The sequence below is a fragment of the Otolemur garnettii genome, unplaced genomic scaffold (assembly GCF_000181295.1).
Source record: "Otolemur garnettii isolate 467f Iridium unplaced genomic scaffold, OtoGar3 scaffold00164, whole genome shotgun sequence".
Taxonomy (NCBI): domain Eukaryota; kingdom Metazoa; phylum Chordata; class Mammalia; order Primates; family Galagidae; genus Otolemur; species Otolemur garnettii.
The window spans coordinates 1,228,244-1,233,835 of record NW_003852559.1 but is presented as its reverse complement, the minus strand read 5'-3'; the positions used below and the strand labels follow the sequence as shown (position 1 = coordinate 1,233,835).

The 5,592-nt window shown below is 37.1% G+C and overlaps 1 pseudogene; it reads right to left on the bottom strand.

Moving 5' to 3' along the window:
- Nucleotides 1–4,355: 4,355 nt before the first annotated feature.
- Nucleotides 4,356–5,276, bottom strand: LOC100953404 (annotated as a pseudogene).
- Nucleotides 5,277–5,592: the final 316 nt, after the last annotated feature.

The following is a 5,592-nucleotide window of genomic DNA, read 5'->3' as shown; positions in this document are numbered from 1 at the left end:
AGGGTGGGCCCTGCGGGTGTGGTTTAAACTAGGAATAGAATGGGGAGGGTTATAGGGTGGGCCCTACTAGGAATGAGGAAGGTTACAAGGTGGGCCCTGCAGGCCAGGGCTCAGGGACAGAACCTATGTGGAAACAACAAAATGGAGCTGATCTGGTCCTCACATTACCACGAGAGATAGTACATTTTAAGTTCTGCTGGGCCACAGAGACCATGCCACCTTAGAAACACTAGGATAAATTGGTTAAGGTTTTTGTGGAGAAATCATGGGAAAAGTCTGTGACTTGATGGAAGGATCATTTTCCTCTGATGCTGATTCTGTTGTGGTGACATTTGGCCCACACAGATACATTCAGACACTCAATTCCTCAGTTATCACAGTTTATTGCTATTGCTTTCTTGATAATTTGATAATCCTGAAAATAACTCAGTGGGCCTCTCAACTTCTAACATATGCCCCACTTTAAAGCTTCAGGACAGTAAAGAGCCTCTTTAAAGGAAAAGGATTAAATTTCAACTCTGCCTCACTGAATTTTTTCCCTACAATACTATGTATTTTCTTTTCTTAATTCGTTTAGTTTTCTCTTGGCTGGTAGAACTTTTGACCAATTACTATGAGCTTTTTGCCTTACGAGAAATCATTTGGCTTTAATAAAAGCAACTGGTTCTTTTTAAATTTTTTCTAGGTGAATTTTGCTTGTTTGTAGGTATGCGGCTGTTCACAATTATGGCTGATAGTTTTGCCTGCTTTGGACAGTTCTTTATCTATCATTAAATTCTCTACTGAGTGAATATTCTAGTATATTTTCCTTCAATTTCTCCATGAAGGTTAGGAATGACTTTAACTTTCTTGGTGAAGATTTCGAATATCACTTTCAAACTATTCAGTTTTTGTCTTTGATGAAGTCAATTTTAAAATTTTAAAGTCTCAATTTGGAGAATTTTAATCTGATCGGTAAATTCCTTATATGTAATGGAAACATGCTTGAGGAGGCAAAAATTATAAAAGAAAATTTATGTAAGTACATGCTGATTTTTCAAAGCCCCAGTTTGGAATTTATAGAGACTTTCTAAACTTGCCTTTTGTTCCCTCTGAAGACTTTTTATGTAAATATAACTGAAGATACTTTCTCAAATGTAAACAAGACTTCTATAATTTTCCCACTGTCCATGGTTATTTAAATATTATCATCACAGTGGAAATGATATATGTGACTTTATCCTCCCATCTTTGGTACTTACAGGAAATAAGTGAATTTTCTTTCTTGTTTTTTGCAATATGAAATATATCTGCCATTGGATTATTATCACAAGGTCACCTCTTCAAACCAATAGTTGTTCCTTCCTATTTTACAAAACTGTTGATCAGTAGGAAATCAATCTCAAATGATTTAAATTTAAATGCCTTTGTGGAATGGCTCTGTGTGTGGGTGTGTGTATTTGGGGAAAAGCTTAAATATCTGTATATTGATCTTACTTTCAATGGAGTTGCTTATTCAATTGAATGGTGGCAATGATTATTTACATCTGCTGTGAGAACACAAATCGTCGCTTACCAGAGCCTGGGATTGCCATCAAATTAACTTCCTGTTTTTTCTCAAATATGATGAAAGATGACAACAATAATATACTTTTGTAAAATGAATCTTTTTCTTCTACTGTATTTCATTATGGAAGAGAAAAAATTTTAAAGACATTTTTCAAAAGCCTATAATACATTTCACCCCCAGAAAAACTCCTCTATTCAAAGACATGGATATAGAGCATATGTATTTATGTATAAGAGGAATTTTTGTTTATGTCTGTGTATACAATATCCTTACCTCTTTTCATTATAGGATAGAATGCAAATCTAGGAAATCCTCTCAAAGGGGATTATCTTTTAACATATTTGAGTTAATTTTAGGAAAGCAAACCACAAAACTTGATTAAATTACCAACTTTATTTGATTTTGTTTATTTTTAATGAATTCTTTTGTGATTTTTGTCTGGATGGAATTCAAGCTGCATACTGTACCTTCTGGAACATACCCACCAACAAATTGCAAACTTCTGTATCTTCCGCATTTTGGAATCATTCTTTTGTTGAACATTTTACAAAAATCACCAAAAAAAAAAAAAAATCAAGAAAATATCACTTAATAGGACATTAGGTAACTTTTGTACTTAACATGTTTTATAAGACCTGACAGCAAATAAATTTCTAGTGTAAAGCCAGGTATTTTTATTAAAAACTAGTGTTTCTGCCATTAATTGGAGAACATCAAATGTCCTATTGACTCATCACTATTTTCCCATTCCCTGGAATAAAATAAAAAAAAAAACTACTAGATAATTGTAAAATCATCGTAACAGGTAGGCTTTTTTCCCCACTGCCTCCCATCATCAATATTTATTGAGCATTTACAACGTATGAGGCACAACAGAACATACAGAAACATTGTCCCTGCTCTTAAAGAGCTTACATTCTAACAGACAAAAAAACACACCTTTTTTTTTTTTTTTTTTGCCAGGGCTGGGTTTGAACCTGCCACCCTCAGTATATGAGGCTGGCGCCGTACTCCTGGAGCCACAGGCACCGCCCCAAATACACCTTTTTTAAAATGGCATTTTTGTGTGGTGTTTTCTGCAAAGTACTGAGGAAATAGTCTATAGAGCGAGCTTTGGGTATAATTTAGCCCCATCATTATTTAGAGACTAGAGGAAGAGAAAGAGGAGAGATTTTAAAGGCAGATAATGACAGACCATTCAGGATAGGCAGGGCTTAAAGAGAGATAAACACAATCTCATCAACTAAGCAGCTTTGCTGCAGTAAAGCAGATGAGGGAAATAGATTGTGGGATGAGAGGAAAGGAAGTTGGGTATCTCAGACATGGAGTGGAGCCAGAAAGATCATGCAGCCTTTTTCAAGTACACAGCCACCAACTAGGAATGGTTGGTGATAAGACAGACGGCTAAAAAGGAAGCTAATCTTGTGCACCTGACAAACAGAACGAATAAAGAGTCAAAATCCAAAGCAGGCTATTAAAAGCAACAAGAAATGCTTAAAAACCAGAAGTGATTTGGAAGCACAAAACTTACAGTCAACGCTACCCAATGTCATAATGGGCCAAGAACATTGTGGCTTCTTCAATTAGAAAATGTCATATACCAACATTTTCAATGGAACATATTACTTTTTCCCAGTCAATCTCCCCCTCCCCAGAAAAAATAAGAACTCATTTTGGTGGGGGGGGGGGCTGGGAAGAAAGAGAGGGGAACAGAACTTGGGATATAGTGGGAGACAGCAGCTGTATTAGCATATTTGTTATGATAAACTTTGTGTTTAAACTTGGTAAAAGCCCATTAGCTGCCATGAAGGAAAAAGGAATACATTTCTAAAAATGTATAATTTCCTTTAGAGAAGTTTCAGAACCAAAAGACTAATTTACCTGAAAAACTGTAGAGGAAGTAGTTTAAAAAGTCCTCTCATAAAAACTTTATTCCACTTCCATGAACTTACACACGTGTTCTTAACAATTATGCTTGGATTGTTCATGAAAATTCTGTAAGACATTTTAACAAAGCTAGCCATCATCTCAAGTAATTTCCCTGTTAGCACATGCATGTTAGGCAAGTATCAAAAACAAAAAAATCATAAAAGTGAAAAACCTAAAAAAAGTTAAATACATTTGTTTTTGTTTTCACTGCTGTGCTTGATATATATACAAGGTAATAGATATTAAGCAATTCATTTTACTTTTTCTTTTATATTCTTCTTCTTTTCTTTTACATTCTTCTTAGATTGCCTAAAAATTTTGACACAAATAAAATGAGTATAGCAAAATAATGAAAGCAACAGCAAATAACTTTACAAATTATGGAATGTGAACCATGTCTGCCCTTATCCAGAGTAGACTGGGTCCTAACTTTGTCTAGAGGAACACTTCTGCAGCTGTGGTCAAAGGCATGCACATTGAGCTTGAGGATTCCAAGGATACACACGGTTTAATATGTTGCGTCCATGAGACACCTGTTGCTACCACAGCCTGGTAAGAGCTCCAAACCCTAAAAGTACCCACAATAACTACACCTGTGGCTGGAACCAAGTGATCCCTTTTATTCCCCACCAGGACAAACCAACATGTAAGCAGTTTTCTTTGCTTAGACATGCAAGCAGTTTTAACACTGGCCCTTGTGAAGCCACAGTGTACCCAAAGTACTATGCCAAACATTTATAGCTTGTACAAAAATTTCACAAATCATATTGGCCACCTCAAGACGAAAACAGATAACTCCTTAAATGTTAACTGGCTCTACTCTCCTAATATTAAACACAAAAACCAGGAAAATTCAAATAGAAGTAATAGAAATATCTCATAACTTGTAAACAAAAAACTGTGGGACAGCATGGATGGCAAAATGGTCTGCCGTGTACATTTGAGAATGAGGCAGACAGAAGGTGGAAGGCGGGCTAATTTCCCCTCCTTCTCCTGCTTCAGCTTCATCTTCCTGGGTATCCAATGTCCCCAGGGTCAAGTTGTGTCTCAACAACTGCATTATTAGCGTGCTGTCTTTGTATGACTCTTCTCTTAATGTATCAAGTTCAGCAATGGCTTCATCAAAAGCTGTCTTTGCAAGAGAGCAGGCTTTCACTGGGGAGTTCAGAATCTCAGAACAGAAGACAGAGACATTAAGGGCCAGGCCTGATCTGATAGGATTTGTTGGTGACACTTCCTTCTAGCTGATTTCAAAAGCTTCTTGATACGCTTGTTGTGACAATGCATAACTCCTTTCTTTTCATCACCAGCAGCAACCTCAGCCAAGTAACTAGTCTCTTTTCATTTTTAAATAGAAGACTTTGCTCTCTGCTTGTGAAGCATTGGGAATCAAGAACTTTTCCAAAAGGGACAGTACATCATTGCAGACATGTCTTAGCTCCGTCTCAATTTTCTCTCTGTATTCCTGAGCCATCTGCTGTTTATTCTCGGCAACTTCTATCTTTTGCTCAATACTTGAGATGACTCTTCAAGATGGCCTACGGGCTTCTACAACATTCTTATAAGCAACTAAGAGAAGATTCCTCTCCTTGTTGGATAATTCCGTTCCTGGCTCAGTTACAGACTTCATGCAGGCTGCCATGTCATCGTATCAGTCAGCCTGCTCGGCCAGTTTGGTCTTCTGAACCAGCTCATTTTTATTTATGACTGGATGCTCTATGTCCAGAGTGGGTGGTGGTCGACATAGGGATGGACTGGGGCTCAAACGTCTCTGAATGGATAGTCTCTGAATTGCCATTGCCACTGTTAGCAGCATAGTAAGTATCTGTACTTACATAGATACTGAGTATTTTATACTCAACGTGTGCCTTCATGTACAAGATGGTCCCAACAAAGAACATATGATATATGAAGAAAAGATACTGAGGTTATATTCACCCTCCTGATCAGGAAGTTAACAAGTGGCATAGTCAGTCAAAGCTCAGATCTTCTGGAACATGGTTCATTGCCCTTTCCACTGTACTGCCTCTCATCAAATACCTGCTCTAGCCATTAATCATATGGGGGGGTGCCAATTTTATAATATCTTCAGAGAGAGATGTTGGCATTCTGTC